Source organism: Lissotriton helveticus, chromosome 6 (assembly GCF_964261635.1).
Source record: "Lissotriton helveticus chromosome 6, aLisHel1.1, whole genome shotgun sequence".
Taxonomy (NCBI): domain Eukaryota; kingdom Metazoa; phylum Chordata; class Amphibia; order Caudata; family Salamandridae; genus Lissotriton; species Lissotriton helveticus.
Genome location: NC_136067.1, coordinates 1,130,930,730 through 1,130,946,329, shown reverse-complemented (window position 1 = coordinate 1,130,946,329; position 15,600 = coordinate 1,130,930,730). Strand labels below are relative to the sequence as shown.

The following is a 15,600-nucleotide window of genomic DNA, read 5'->3' as shown; positions in this document are numbered from 1 at the left end:
AATCTAGGCGAAATGGTCCTAGATCCAAGGAAATCTTTTAGATCAGGCTCAGTTTCTTAAATAGTCTGCATTAACATACTCAGGTCCAGGTCTGTGTGGGGCTGAGCTTGTGAACTCCTTAGTAATTAGGCGGATACAACAAAAAGGGGTTTAATATTACAATACAGGTGAAAATTCAGACACCTTGTCGTAGGCTCACCTTGTCCGGGGACCCAGGCATGCTGCCTTTCCACTCTCAGAGCACTTCACCTAACCTACTGTGCAGCTGTTTCACCTTTAATATCACTGTTCCACAGGCAGCGTGATGTCACAATGCGCCTTGTCTGTAGCCCAAACCATGAGCCTTTGCAACCCTGACATAATCTACATACTTACGGTGTGTGAAGTCTTGGACCACAAATGCAGTGAAGAATAATAGAGTGCTACTCTTCAGACATTTTTGCCCATTGGCTCAGATTTGAATGCTTACTGGCCATCTGAGCATCTCTGCCTGGCCACCCTATGTCTAGAGACTGTAGATTTAGAGAGTTTATAAACATTGTCAGTTCATCAATAAAGTATGCTCGCTTCGCAGCACATATACTAACATTGGAATGATACAGAGAAGATTAGCATGGCCCCTGCGCAAGGATGACACGCAAATTCGTGAAGCGTTCCATATTTTAAACAGTTTTTAGGAGAGAAATATTCTTTGTTTTCAAGACTAATTAAAATAATAAAGCAGGTTCCAGTCCTGTGTCATGTAATATGTATTTTTCAATTAGTCTCCCCTCAACATTTTTAATGTATTTGCCTTGCAGTGAAGAAGGTGCGCTCTATGTCCAGCTGCATTTAGCAAGGAAGCCTGCAGGACTTCTGGGACTTTTCTTTCTCTTTTTCAGCCTCCCTGTCATTATTCTTCACCACCCCTATATCTATACTGCTACCAGAGATGAGTTGCTTTGTGGGAAGCAGGACAAAGAGAAGGGCAGGGCCTATGCAAATGATGGCCTCAGGGATGTCTGGGAGTCCCTTTTCAGCAGTACTGTTATAATCTGCCTTGCAACCAGATTGGTGGGGTAAGCTGAAAAACACCATGCCAGATTGGGCACCAGGTCTCTAGGTGCTTGAAGGACATATTGGGTCTACATCCCTCAGTTTCTGAGGTCCAAGAAATGTTCACCCTCCACCCTAATAGAGAGGTCTTGGCCGATCGTGGCCGATCGTGGCTAAGAGGGGAAGAAGGTAGCAGGGCAAGATGCTCATGGTTCTTCTCTGATTATGGACCAACTTCCTCTCTCTTCTTAGCTGTGCTTCTGCCTGGCTACTGGGGCTACCAGTTGTAAGCCTGCAGCCCACAAGGAGCTGGTTTGTCCCTCTCACACATGTAAATGGGTAAGCATACAATTGCACACACCTCCCTGCTTCCACAGACCCTTGCACACACACTTTTGTCAACAAGCTTTTTTTGTAGTTAAGAGAATCAGGGACCCATGTTGAAATACAAAAGCAGCACACCACGTGACGGCCATCACATAGAGTCCAGCAGCAAATGGGAAACGTTTAACTAGCCGTGGTCCTATTACTGCAGCTCTACCGTGGAACATCTGCTGGATGAGTCCTCCTGGAGAATATTGAACCTACAACAAGTCTGAGGTAAATAAGATTCCACAGGAATATAATGAAACAGGGACCTACAACTCTCCCGAGCCAGATAGGAGTCGAATCTACAATCTTCTGATCCGTAGTCAGACGTGTTATCCATTGCGCCACTGGCCCTATGTAGACATACCCATCCTTTTGTCCTTAAGAGGGCTAGAAAGTGTGTGTGTGTGAAGGCACAAGGAAACCCATCACCTCCTGAAAGTCTTTTCTGTGAGGGTTTCCTAAGTTGTACAAAGGACTTTAGGAGAAGGAAGGACCTAAAATCTAGGCGAAATGGTTCTAGATCCAAGAAAATCTTTTAGATCAGGCTCAGTTTCTTAAATAGTCTACATTAACATAATCACGTCCAGGTCTGTGTGGGGCTGAGCTTGTGAACTCCTTAGTAATTAGGTGGATACAACAAAAAGGGGTTTAATATTACAATACAGGTGAAAATTCAGACACCTTGTCGTCGGCTCACCTTGTCCAGGGACCCAAGCATGCTGCCTTTCCACTCTCAGAGCACTTCACCTAACCTACTGTGCAGCTGTTTCACCTTTAATATCACTGTTCCACAGGCAGCGTGATGTCACAATGCTCCTTGTCTGTAGCCCAAACCATGAGCCTTTGCAACCCTGACATAATCTACATACTTACGGTGTGTGAAGTCTTGGACCACAAATGCAGTGAAGAATAATAGAGTGCTAATCTTCAGACATTTTTTCCCATTGGCTCAGATTTGAATGCTTACTGGCCATCTGAGCATCTCTGCCAGGCCACCCTATGTCTAGAGACTGTAGATTTAGAGAGTTTATAAACATTGTCAGTTCATCCATAAAGTGTGCTCGCTTCGGCAGCACATATACAAAAATTGGAACGATACAGAGAAGATTAGCATGGCCCCTGTGCAAGGATGACACGCAAATTCGTGAAGCGTTCCATATTTTAAACAGTTTTAGGAGAGAAATCTTCTTTGTTTTCAAGACTAATTAAAATAATAAAGCAGGTTCCAGTCCTGTGTCATGTAATATGTATTTTTCAATTAGTCTCCCCTCAACATTTTTAATGTATATGCCTTGCAGTAAAGAAGGTGCGCTCTATGTCCAGCTGCATTTAGCAAGGAAGCCTGCAGGACTTCTGGGACTTTTCTTTCTCTTTTTCAGCCTCCCTGTCATTATTCTTCACCACCCCTATATCTATACTGCTACCAGAGATGAGTTGCTTTGTGGGAAGCAGGACAAAGAGAAGGGCAGGGCCTATGCAAATGATGGCCTCAGGGATGTCTGGGAGTTCCTTTTCAGCAGTACTGTTATAATCTGCCTTGCAACCAGATTGGTGGGGTAAGCTGAAAAACACCATGCCAGATTGGGCACCAGGTCTCTAGGCGCTTGAAGGACATATTGGGTCTACATCCCTCAGTTTCTGAGGTCCAAGAAATGTTCACCCTCCACCCTAATAGAGAGGTCTTGGCCGATCGTGGCCGATCGTGGCTAAGAGGGGAAGAAGGTAGCAGGGCAAGATGCTCATGGTTCTTCTCTGATTATGGACCAACTTCCTCTCTCTTCTTAGCTGTGCTTCTGCCTGGCTACTGGGGCTACCAGTTGTAAGCCTGCAGCCCACAAGGAGCTGGTTTGTCCCTCTCACACATGTAAATGGGTAAGCATACAATTGCACACACCTCCCTGCTTCCACAGACCCTTGCACACACACTTTTGTCAACAAGCTTTTTTTGTAGTTAAGAGAATCAGGGACCCATGTTGAAATACAAAAGCAGCACACCACGTGACGGCCATCACATAGAGTCCAGCAGCAAATGGGAAACGTTTAACTAGCCGTGGTCCTATTACTGCAGCTCTACCGTGGAACATCTGCTGGATGAGTCCTCCTGGAGAATATTGAACCTACAACAAGTCTGAGGTAAATAAGATTCCACAGGAATATAATGAAACAGGGACCTACAACTCTTCCGAGCCAGATAGGAGTCGAATCTGCAATCTTCTGATCCGTAGTCAGACATGTTATCCATTGCGCCACTGGCCCTATGTAGACATACCCATCCTTTTGTCCTTAAGAGGGCTAGAAAGTGTGTGTGTGTGAAGGCACAAGGAAACCCATCACCTCCTGAAAGTCTTTTCTGTGAGGGTTTCCTAAGTTGTACAAAGGACTTTAGGAGAAGGAAGGACCTAAAATCTAGGCGAAATGGTTCTAGATCCAAGAAAATCTTTTAGATCAGGCTCAGTTTCTTAAATAGTCTACATTAACATAATCACGTCCAGGTCTGTGTGGGGCTGAGCTTGTGAACTCCTTAGTAATTAGGTGGATACAACAAAAAGGGGTTTAATATTACAATACAGGTGAAAATTCAGACACCTTGTCGTCGGCTCACCTTGTCCAGGGACCCAAGCATGCTGCCTTTCCACTCTCAGAGCACTTCACCTAACCTACTGTGCAGCTGTTTCACCTTTAATATCACTGTTCCACAGGCAGCGTGATGTCACAATGCTCCTTGTCTGTAGCCCAAACCATGAGCCTTTGCAACCCTGACATAATCTACATACTTACGGTGTGTGAAGTCTTGGACCACAAATGCAGTGAAGAATAATAGAGTGCTACTCTTCAGACATTTTTTCCCATTGGCTCAGATTTGAATGCTTACTGGCCATCTGAGCATCTCTGCCAGGCCACCCTATGTCTAGAGACTGTAGATTTAGAGAGTTTATAAACATTGTCAGTTCATCCATAAAGTGTGCTCGCTTCGGCAGCACATATACAAAAATTGGAACGATACAGAGAAGATTAGCATGGCCCCTGTGCAAGGATGACACGCAAATTCGTGAAGCGTTCCATATTTTAAACAGTTTTAGGAGAGAAATCTTCTTTGTTTTCAAGACTAATTAAAATAATAAAGCAGGTTCCAGTCCTGTGTCATGTAATATGTATTTTTCAATTAGTCTCCCCTCAACATTTTTAATGTATATGCCTTGCAGTAAAGAAGGTGCGCTCTATGTCCAGCTGCATTTAGCAAGGAAGCCTGCAGGACTTCTGGGACTTTTCTTTCTCTTTTTCAGCCTCCCTGTCATTATTCTTCACCACCCCTATATCTATACTGCTACCAGAGATGAGTTGCTTTGTGGGAAGCAGGACAAAGAGAAGGGCAGGGCCTATGCAAATGATGGCCTCAGGGATGTCTGGGAGTTCCTTTTCAGCAGTACTGTTATAATCTGCCTTGCAACCAGATTGGTGGGGTAAGCTGAAAAACACCATGCCAGATTGGGCACCAGGTCTCTAGGCGCTTGAAGGACATATTGGGTCTACATCCCTCAGTTTCTGAGGTCCAAGAAATGTTCACCCTCCACCCTAATAGAGAGGTCTTGGCCGATCGTGGCTGAGAGGGGAAGAAGGTAGCAGGGCAAGATGCTCATGGTTCTTCTCTGATTATGGACCAACTTTCTCTCTCTCCTTAGCTGTGCTTCTGCCTGGCTACTGGGGCTACCAGTTGTAAGCCTGCAGCCCACAAGGAGCTGGTTTGTCCCTCTCACACATGCAAATGGGTAAGCATACAATTGCACACACCTGCCTGCGTCCACAGACCCTTGCACACACACTTTTGTCAACAAGCTTTTTTTGTAGTTAAGAGAATCAGGTACCCATGTTGAAATACAAAAGCAGCACACCACGTGACGGCCATCACATAGAGTCCAGCAGCAAATGGGAAACGTTTAACTAGCCGTGGTCCTATTACTGCAGCTCTACCGTGGAACATCTGCTGGATGAGTCCTCCTGGAGAATATTGAACCTAAAACAAGTCTGAGGTAAATAAGATTCCACAGGAATATAATGAAACAGGGACCTACAACTCTTCCGAGCCAGATAGGAGTCAAACCTACAATCTTCTGATCCGTAGTCAGACGCGTTATCCATTGCGCCACTGGCCCTATGTAGACATACCCATCCTTTTGTCCTTAAGAGGGCTAGAAAGTGTGTGTGTGTGAAGGCACAAGGAAACCCATCTGACCTCCTGAAAGTCTTTTCTGTGAGGGTTTCCTAAGTTGTACAAAGGACTTTAGGAGAAGGAAGGACCTAAAAGCTAGGCGAAATGGTCCTAGATCCAAGGAAATCTTTTAGATCAGGCTCAGTTTCTTAAATAGTCTGCATTAACATAATCAGGTCCAGGTCTGTGTGGGGCTGAGCTTGTGAACTCCTTAGTAATTAGGCGGATACAACAAAAAGGGGTTTAATATTACAATACAGGTGAAAATTCAGACACCTTGTCGTAGGCTCACCTTGTCCGGGGACCCAGGCATGCTGCCTTTCCACTCTCAGAGCACTTCACCTAACCTACTGTGCAGCTGTTTCACCTTTAATATCACTGTTCCACAGGCAGCGTGATGTCACAATGCGCCTTGTCTGTAGCCCAAACCATGAGCCTTTGCAACCCTGACATAATCTACATACTTACGGTGTGTGAAGTCTTGGACCACAAATGCAGTGAAGAATAATAGAGTGCTACTCTTCAGACATTTTTGCCCATTGGCTCAGATTTGAATGCTTACTGGCCATCTGAGCATCTCTGCCTGGCCACCCTATGTCTAGAGACTGTAGATTTAGAGAGTTTATAAACATTGTCAGTTCATCAATAAAGTATGCTCGCTTCGCAGCACATATACTAAAATTGGAATGATACAGAGAAGATTAGCATGGCCCCTGCGCAAGGATGACACGCAAATTCGTGAAGCGTTCCATATTTTAAACAGTTTTTAGGAGAGAAATCTTCTTTGTTTTCAAGACTAATTAAAATAATAAAGCAGGTTCCAGTCCTGTGTCATGTAATATGTATTTTTCAATTAGTCTCCCCTCAACATTTTTAATGTATTTGCCTTGCAGTGAAGAAGGTGCGCTCTATGTCCAGCTGCATTTAGCAAGGAAGCCTGCAGGACTTCTGGGACTTTTCTTTCTCTTTTTCAGCCTCCCTGTCATTATTCTTCACCACCCCTATATCTATACTGCTACCAGAGATGAGTTGCTTTGTGGGAAGCAGGACAAAGAGAAGGGCAGGGCCTATGCAAATGATGGCCTCAGGGATGTCTGGGAGTCCCTTTTCAGCAGTACTGTTATAATCTGCCTTGCAACCAGATTGGTGGGGTAAGCTGAAAAACACCATGCCAGATTGGGCACCAGGTCTCTAGGTGCTTGAAGGACATATTGGGTCTACATCCCTCAGTTTCTGAGGTCCAAGAAATGTTCACCCTCCACCCTAATAGAGAGGTCTTGGCCGATCGTGGCTAAGAGGGGAAGAAGGTAGCAGGGCAAGATGCTCATGGTTCTTCTCTGATTATGGACCAACTTCCTCTCTCTCCTTAGCTGTGCTTCTGCCTGGCTACTGGGGCTACCAGTTGTAAGCCTGCATCCCACAAGGAGCTGGTTTGTCCCTCTCACACATGTAAATGGGTAAGCATACAATTGCACACACCTCCCTGCTTCCACAGACCCTTGCACACACACTTTTGTCAACAAGCTTTTTTTGTAGTTAAGAGAATCAGGGACCCATGTTGAAATACAAAAGCAGCACACCACGTGACGGCCATCACATAGAGTCCAGCAGCAAATGGGAAACGTTTAACTAGCCGTGGTCCTATTACTGCAGCTCTACCGTGGAACATCTGCTGGATGAGTCCTCCTGGAGAATATTGAACCTACAACAAGTCTGAGGTAAATAAGATTCCACAGGAATATAATGAAACAGGGACCTACAACTCTTCCGAGCCAGATAGGAGTCGAATCTACAGATCCGTAGTCAGACGTGTTATCCATTGCGCCACTGGCCCTATGTAGACATACCCATCCTTTTGTCCTTAAGAGGGCTAGAAAGTGTGTGTGTGTGAAGGCACAAGGAAACCCATCACCTCCTGAAAGTCTTTTCTGTGAGGGTTTCCTAAGTTGTACAAAGGACTTTAGGAGAAGGAAGGACCTAAAATCTAGGCGAAATGGTTCTAGATCCAAGAAAATCTTTTAGATCAGGCTCAGTTTCTTAAATAGTCTACATTAGCATAATCACGTCCAGGTCTGTGTGTACTGAGCTTGTGAACTCCTTAGTAATTAGGTGGATACAACAAAAAGGGGTTTAATATTACAATACAGGTGAAAATTCAGACACCTTGTCGTCGGCTCACCTTGTCCAGGGACCCAAGCATGCTGCCTTTCCACTCTCAGAGCACTTCACCTAACCTACTGTGCAGCTGTTTCACCTTTAATATCACTGTTCCACAGGCAGCGTGATGTCACAATGCTCCTTTTCTGTAGCCCAAACCATGAGCCTTTGCAACCCTGACATAATCTACATACTTACGGTGTGTGAAGTCTTGGACCACAAATGCAGTGAAGAATAATAGAGTGCTACTCTTCAGACATTTTTTCCCATTGGCTCAGATTTGAATGCTTACTGGCCATCTGAGCATCTCTGCCAGGCCACCCTATGTCTAGAGACTGTAGATTTAGAGAGTTTATAAACATTGTCAGTTCATCCATAAAGTGTGCTCGCTTCGGCAGCACATATACAAAAATTGGAACGATACAGAGAAGATTAGCATGGACCCTGCACAAGGATGACACGCAAATTCGTGAAGCGTTCCATATTTTAAACAGTTTTAGGAGAGAAATCTTCTTTGTTTTCAAGACTAATTAAAATAATAAAGCAGGTTCCAGTCCTGTGTCATGTAATATGTATTTTTCAATTAGTCTCCCCTCAACATTTTTAATGTATTTGCCTTGCAGTAAAGAAGGTGCGCTCTATGTCCAGCTGCATTTAGCAAGGAAGCCTGCAGGACTTCTGGGACTTTTCTTTCTCTTTTTCAGCCTCCCTGTCATTATTCTTCACCACCCCTATATCTATACTGCTACCAGAGATGAGTTGCTTTGTGGGAAGCAGGACAAAGAGAAGGGCAGGGCCTATGCAAATGATGGCCTCAGGGATGTCTGGGAGTTCCTTTTCAGCAGTACTGTTATAATCTGCCTTGCAACCAGATTGGTGGGGTAAGCTGAAAAACACCATGCCAGATTGGGCACCAGGTCTCTAGGCGCTTGAAGGACATATTGGGTCTACATCCCTCAGTTTCTGAGGTCCAAGAAATGTTCACCCTCCACCCTAATAGAGAGGTCTTGGCCGATCGTGGCTGAGAGGGGAAGAAGGTAGCAGGGCAAGATGCTCATGGTTCTTCTCTGATTATGGACCAACTTTCTCTCTCTCCTTAGCTGTGCTTCTGCCTGGCTACTGGGGCTACCAGTTGTAAGCCTGCAGCCCACAAGGAGCTGGTTTGTCCCTCTCACACATGCAAATGGGTAAGCATACAATTGCACACACCTGCCTGCGTCCACAGACCCTTGCACACACACTTTTGTCAACAAGCTTTTTTTGTAGTTAAGAGAATCAGGGACCCATGTTGAAATACAAAAGCAGCACACCACGTGACGGCCATCACATAGAGTCCAGCAGCAAATGGGAAACGTTTAACTAGCCGTGGTCCTATTACTGCAGCTCTACCGTGGAACATCTGCTGGATGAGTCCTCCTGGAGAATATTGAACCTACAACAAGTCTGAGGTAAATAAAATTCCACAGGAATATAATGAAACAGGGACCTACAACTCTTCCGAGCCAGATAGGAGTCGAACCTACAATCTTCTGATCCGTAGTCAGACACGTTATCCATTGCGCCACTGGCCCTATGTAGACATACCCATCCTTTTGTCCTTAAGAGGGCTAGAAAGTGTGTGTGTGTGAAGGCACAAGGAAACCCATCTGACCTCCTGAAAGTCTTTTCTGTGAGGGTTTCCTAAGTTGTACAAAGGACTTTAGGAGAAGGAAGGACCTAAAAGCTAGGCGAAATGGTCCTAGATCCAAGGAAATCTTTTAGATCAGGCTCAGTTTCTTAAATAGTCTGCATTAACATAATCAGGTCCAGGTCTGTGTGGGGCTGAGCTTGTGAACTCCTTAGTAATTAGGCGGATACAACAAAAAGGGGTTTAATATTACAATACAGGTGAAAATTCAGACACCTTGTCGTAGGCTCACCTTGTCCAGGGACCCAAGCATGCTGCCTTTCCACTCTCAGAGCACTTCACCTAACCTACTGTGCAGCTGTTTCACCTTTAATATCACTGTTCCACAGGCAACGTGATGTCATAATGCTCCTTGTCTGTAGCCCAAACCATGAGCCTTTGCAACCCTGACATAATCTACATACTTACGGTGTGTGAAGTCTTGGACCACAAATGCAGTGAAGAATAATAGAGTGCTACTCTTCAGACATTTTTGCCCATTGGCTCAGATTTGAATGCTTACTGGCCATCTGAGCATCTCTGCCAGGCCACCCTATGTCTAGAGACTGTAGATTTAGAGAGTTTATAAACATTGTCAGTTCATCCATAAAGTGTGCTCGCTTCGGCAGCACATATACAAAAATTGGAACGATACAGAGAAGATTAGCATGGCCCCTGTGCAAGGATGACACGCAAATTCGTGAAGCGTTCCATATTTTAAACAGTTTTAGGAGAGAAATCTTCTTTGTTTTCAAGACTAATTAAAATAATAAAGCAGGTTCCAGTCCTGTGTCATGTAATATGTATTTTTCAATTAGTCTCCCCTCAACATTTTTAATGTATTTGCCTTGCAGTAAAGAAGGTGCGCTCTATGTCCAGCTGCATTTAGCAAGGAAGCCTGCAGGACTTCTGGGACTTTTCTTTCTCTTTTTCAGCCTCCCTGTCATTATTCTTCACCACCCCTATATCTATACTGCTACCAGAGATGAGTTGCTTTGTGGGAAGCAGGACAAAGAGAAGGGCAGGGCCTATGCAAATGATGGCCTCAGGGATGTCTGGGAGTTCCTTTTCAGCAGTACTGTTATAATCTGCCTTGCAACCAGATTGGTGGGGTAAGCTGAAAAACACCATGCCAGATTGGGCACCAGGTCTCTAGGCGCTTGAAGGACATATTGGGTCTACATCCCTCAGTTTCTGAGGTCCAAGAAATGTTCACCCTCCACCCTAATAGAGAGGTCTTGGCCGATCGTGGCTGAGAGGGGAAGAAGGTAGCAGGGCAAGATGCTCATGGTTCTTCTCTGATTATGGACCAACTTTCTCTCTCTCCTTAGCTGTGCTTCTGCCTGGCTACTGGGGCTACCAGTTGTAAGCCTGCAGCCCACAAGGAGCTGGTTTGTCCCTCTCACACATGCAAATGGGTAAGCATACAATTGCACACACCTGCCTGCGTCCACAGACCCTTGCACACACACTTTTGTCAACAAGCTTTTTTGTAGTTAAGAGAATCAGGGACCCATGTTGAAATACAAAAGCAGCACACCACGTGACGGCCATCACATAGAGTCCAGCAGCAAATGGGAAACGTTTAACTAGCCGTGGTCCTATTACTGCAGCTCTACCGTGGAACATCTGCTGGATGAGTCCTCCTGGAGAATATTGAACCTAAAACAAGTCTGAGGTAAATAAGATTCCACAGGAATATAATGAAACAGGGACCTACAACTCTTCCGAGCCAGATAGGAGTCAAACCTACAATCTTCTGATCCGTAGTCAGACGCGTTATCCATTGCGCCACTGGCCCTATGTAGACATACCCATCCTTTTGTCCTTAAGAGGGCTAGAAAGTGTGTGTGTGTGAAGGCACAAGGAAACCCATCTGACCTCCTGAAAGTCTTTTCTGTGAGGGTTTCCTAAGTTGTACAAAGGACTTTAGGAGAAGGAAGGACCTAAAAGCTAGGCGAAATGGTCCTAGATCCAAGGAAATCTTTTAGATCAGGCTCAGTTTCTTAAATAGTCTGCATTAACATAATCAGGTCCAGGTCTGTGTGGGGCTGAGCTTGTGAACTCCTTAGTAATTAGGCGGATACAACAAAAAGGGGTTTAATATTACAATACAGGTGAAAATTCAGACACCTTGTCGTAGGCTCACCTTGTCCGGGGACCCAGGCATGCTGCCTTTCCACTCTCAGAGCACTTCACCTAACCTACTGTGCAGCTGTTTCACCTTTAATATCACTGTTCCACAGGCAGCGTGATGTCACAATGCGCCTTGTCTGTAGCCCAAACCATGAGCCTTTGCAACCCTGACATAATCTACATACTTACGGTGTGTGAAGTCTTGGACCACAAATGCAGTGAAGAATAATAGAGTGCTACTCTTCAGACATTTTTGCCCATTGGCTCAGATTTGAATGCTTACTGGCCATCTGAGCATCTCTGCCTGGCCACCCTATGTCTAGAGACTGTAGATTTAGAGAGTTTATAAACATTGTCAGTTCATCAATAAAGTATGCTCGCTTCGCAGCACATATACTAAAATTGGAATGATACAGAGAAGATTAGCATGGCCCCTGCGCAAGGATGACACGCAAATTCGTGAAGCGTTCCATATTTTAAACAGTTTTTAGGAGAGAAATCTTCTTTGTTTTCAAGACTAATTAAAATAATAAAGCAGGTTCCAGTCCTGTGTCATGTAATATGTATTTTTCAATTAGTCTCCCCTCAACATTTTTAATGTATTTGCCTTGCAGTGAAGAAGGTGCGCTCTATGTCCAGCTGCATTTAGCAAGGAAGCCTGCAGGACTTCTGGGACTTTTCTTTCTCTTTTTCAGCCTCCCTGTCATTATTCTTCACCACCCCTATATCTATACTGCTACCAGAGATGAGTTGCTTTGTGGGAAGCAGGACAAAGAGAAGGGCAGGGCCTATGCAAATGATGGCCTCAGGGATGTCTGGGAGTCCCTTTTCAGCAGTACTGTTATAATCTGCCTTGCAACCAGATTGGTGGGGTAAGCTGAAAAACACCATGCCAGATTGGGCACCAGGTCTCTAGGTGCTTGAAGGACATATTGGGTCTACATCCCTCAGTTTCTGAGGTCCAAGAAATGTTCACCCTCCACCCTAATAGAGAGGTCTTGGCCGATCGTGGCCGATCGTGGCTAAGAGGGGAAGAAGGTAGCAGGGCAAGATGCTCATGGTTCTTCTCTGATTATGGACCAACTTCCTCTCTCTCCTTAGCTGTGCTTCTGCCTGGCTACTGGGGCTACCAGTTGTAAGCCTGCAGCCCACAAGGAGCTGGTTTGTCCCTCTCACACATGTAAATGGGTAAGCATACAATTGCACACACCTCCCTGCTTCCACAGACCCTTGCACACACACTTTTGTCAACAAGCTTTTTTTGTAGTTAAGAGAATCAGGGACCCATGTTGAAATACAAAAGCAGCACACCACGTGACGGCCATCACATAGAGTCCAGCAGCAAATGGGAAACGTTTAACTAGCCGTGGTCCTATTACTGCAGCTCTACCGTGGAACATCTGCTGGATGAGTCCTCCTGGAGAATATTGAACCTACAACAAGTCTGAGGTAAATAAGATTCCACAGGAATATAATGAAACAGGGACCTACAACTCTTCCGAGCCAGATAGGAGTCGAATCTACAATCTTCTGATCCGTAGTCAGACGTGTTATCCATTGCGCCACTGGCCCTATGTAGACATACCCATCCTTTTGTCCTTAAGAGGGCTAGAAAGTGTGTGTGTGTGAAGGCACAAGGAAACCCATCACCTCCTGAAAGTCTTTTCTGTGAGGGTTTCCTAAGTTGTACAAAGGACTTTAGGAGAAGGAAGGACCTAAAATCTAGGCGAAATGGTTCTAGATCCAAGAAAATCTTTTAGATCAGGCTCAGTTTCTTAAATAGTCTACATTAACATAATCACGTCCAGGTCTGTGTGTACTGAGCTTGTGAACTCCTTAGTAATTAGGTGGATACAACAAAAAGGGGTTTAATATTACAATACAGGTGAAAATTCAGACACCTTGTCGTCGGCTCACCTTGTCCAGGGACCCAAGCATGCTGCCTTTCCACTCTCAGAGCACTTCACCTAACCTACTTTGCAGCTGTTTCACCTTTAATATCACTGTTCCACAGGCAGCGTGATGTCACAATGCTCCTTTTCTGTAGCCCAAACCATGAGCCTTTGCAACCCTGACATAATCTACATACTTACGGTGTGTGAAGTCTTGGACAACAAATGCAGTGAAGAATAATAGAGTGCTACTCTTCAGACATTTTTTCCCATTGGCTCAGATTTGAATGCTTACTGGCCATCTGAGCATCTCTGCCAGGCCACCCTATGTCTAGAGACTGTAGATTTAGAGAGTTTATAAACATTGTCAGTTCATCCATAAAGTGTGCTCGCTTCGGCAGCACATATACAAAAATTGGAATGATACAGAGAAGATTAGCATGGCCCCTGCGCAAGGATGACACGCAAATTCGTGAAGCGTTCCATATTTTAAACAGTTTTAGGAGAGAAATCTTCTTTGTTTTCAAGACTAATTAAAATAATAAAGCAGGTTCCAGTCCTGTGTCATGTAATATGTATTTTTCAATTAGTCTCCCCTCAACATTTTTAATGTATTTGCCTTGCAGTAAAGAAGGTGCGCTCTATGTCCAGCTGCATTTAGCAAGGAAGCCTGCAGGACTTCTGGGACTTTTCTTTCTCTTTTTCAGCCTCCCTGTCATTATTCTTCACCACCCCTATATCTATACTGCTACCAGAGATGAGTTGCTTTGTGGGAAGCAGGACAAAGAGAAGGGCAGGGCCTATGCAAATGATGGCCTCAGGGATGTCTGGGAGTTCCTTTTCAGCAGTACTGTTATAATCTGCCTTGCAACCAGATTGGTGGGGTAAGCTGAAAAACACCATGCCAGATTGGGCACCAGGTCTCTAGGCGCTTGAAGGACATATTGGGTCTACATCCCTCAGTTTCTGAGGTCCAAGAAATGTTCACCCTCCACCCTAATAGAGAGGTCTTGGCCGATCGTGGCTGAGAGGGGAAGAAGGTAGCAGGGCAAGATGCTCATGGTTCTTCTCTGATTATGGACCAACTTTCTCTCTCTCCTTAGCTGTGCTTCTGCCTGGCTACTGGGGCTACCAGTTGTAAGCCTGCAGCCCACAAGGAGCTGGTTTGTCCCTCTCACACATGCAAATGGGTAAGCATACAATTGCACACACCTGCCTGCGTCCACAGACCCTTGCACACACACTTTTGTCAACAAGCTTTTTTTGTAGTTAAGAGAATCAGGGACCCATGTTGAAATACAAAAGCAGCACACCACGTGACGGCCATCACATAGAGTCCAGCAGCAAATGGGAAACGTTTAACTAGCCGTGGTCCTATTACTGCAGCTCTACCGTGGAACATCTGCTGGATGAGTCCTCCTGGAGAATATTGAACCTACAACAAGTCTGAGGTAAATAAAATTCCACAGGAATATAATGAAACAGGGACCTACAACTCTTCCGAGCCAGATAGGAGTCGAACCTACAATCTTCTGATCCGTAGTCAGACACGTTATCCATTGCGCCACTGGCCCTATGTAGACATACCCATCCTTTTGTCCTTAAGAGGGCTAGAAAGTGTGTGTGTGTGAAGGCACAAGGAAACCCATCTGACCTCCTGAAAGTCTTTTCTGTGAGGGTTTCCTAAGTTGTACAAAGGACTTTAGGAGAAGGAAGGACCTAAAAGCTAGGCGAAATGGTCCTAGATCCAAGGAAATCTTTTAGATCAGGCTCAGTTTCTTAAATAGTCTGCATTAACATAATCAGGTCCAGGTCTGTGTGGGGCTGAGCTTGTGAACTCCTTAGTAATTAGGCGGATACAACAAAAAGGGGTTTAATATTACAATACAGGTGAAAATTCAGACACCTTGTCGTAGGCTCACCTTGTCCAGGGACCCAAGCATGCTGCCTTTCCACTCTCAGAGCACTTCACCTAACCTACTGTGCAGCTGTTTCACCTTTAATATCACTGTTCCACAGGCAACGTGATGTCATAATGCTCCTTGTCTGTAGCCCAAACCATGAGCCTTTGCAACCCTGACATAATCTACATACTTACGGTGTGTGAAGTCTTGGACCACAAATGCAGTGAAGAA

The 15,600-nt window shown here is 45.0% G+C and overlaps 12 non-coding genes across 12 annotated transcripts; 8 read left to right on the top strand and 4 right to left on the bottom strand.

The window, feature by feature from the left end:
* Nucleotides 1–559: 559 nt before the first annotated feature.
* LOC144765289 (U6 spliceosomal RNA) lies at nt 560–665 on the top strand. The gene has a single exon (XR_013597292.1). It is a non-coding gene; the product is annotated as a U6 spliceosomal RNA (small nuclear RNA).
* A 1,799-nt stretch (nt 666–2,464) lies between these two features.
* On the top strand, nt 2,465–2,571 carry LOC144765261 (U6 spliceosomal RNA). The gene has a single exon (XR_013597264.1). It is a non-coding gene; the product is annotated as a U6 spliceosomal RNA (small nuclear RNA).
* Nucleotides 2,572–4,369: 1,798 nt separating this feature from the next.
* LOC144765259 (U6 spliceosomal RNA) lies at nt 4,370–4,476 on the top strand. Its single transcript, XR_013597263.1, has one exon. It is a non-coding gene; the product is annotated as a U6 spliceosomal RNA (small nuclear RNA).
* A 1,009-nt stretch (nt 4,477–5,485) lies between these two features.
* TRNAR-ACG (transfer RNA arginine (anticodon ACG)) lies at nt 5,486–5,558 on the bottom strand. The gene has a single exon. It is a non-coding gene; the product is annotated as a tRNA-Arg (tRNA).
* Nucleotides 5,559–6,266: 708 nt separating this feature from the next.
* On the top strand, nt 6,267–6,372 carry LOC144765231 (U6 spliceosomal RNA). The gene has a single exon (XR_013597237.1). It is a non-coding gene; the product is annotated as a U6 spliceosomal RNA (small nuclear RNA).
* A 1,781-nt stretch (nt 6,373–8,153) lies between these two features.
* Nucleotides 8,154–8,260, top strand: LOC144765281 (U6 spliceosomal RNA). Its single transcript, XR_013597284.1, has one exon. It is a non-coding gene; the product is annotated as a U6 spliceosomal RNA (small nuclear RNA).
* A 1,009-nt stretch (nt 8,261–9,269) lies between these two features.
* TRNAR-ACG (transfer RNA arginine (anticodon ACG)) lies at nt 9,270–9,342 on the bottom strand. Its single transcript has one exon. It is a non-coding gene; the product is annotated as a tRNA-Arg (tRNA).
* Nucleotides 9,343–10,050: 708 nt separating this feature from the next.
* Nucleotides 10,051–10,157, top strand: LOC144765258 (U6 spliceosomal RNA). Its single transcript, XR_013597262.1, has one exon. It is a non-coding gene; the product is annotated as a U6 spliceosomal RNA (small nuclear RNA).
* Nucleotides 10,158–11,165: 1,008 nt separating this feature from the next.
* On the bottom strand, nt 11,166–11,238 carry TRNAR-ACG (transfer RNA arginine (anticodon ACG)). Its single transcript has one exon. It is a non-coding gene; the product is annotated as a tRNA-Arg (tRNA).
* A 708-nt stretch (nt 11,239–11,946) lies between these two features.
* Nucleotides 11,947–12,052, top strand: LOC144765229 (U6 spliceosomal RNA). Its single transcript, XR_013597235.1, has one exon. It is a non-coding gene; the product is annotated as a U6 spliceosomal RNA (small nuclear RNA).
* A 1,798-nt stretch (nt 12,053–13,850) lies between these two features.
* On the top strand, nt 13,851–13,957 carry LOC144765238 (U6 spliceosomal RNA). The gene has a single exon (XR_013597243.1). It is a non-coding gene; the product is annotated as a U6 spliceosomal RNA (small nuclear RNA).
* A 1,009-nt stretch (nt 13,958–14,966) lies between these two features.
* On the bottom strand, nt 14,967–15,039 carry TRNAR-ACG (transfer RNA arginine (anticodon ACG)). Its single transcript has one exon. It is a non-coding gene; the product is annotated as a tRNA-Arg (tRNA).
* Nucleotides 15,040–15,600: the final 561 nt, after the last annotated feature.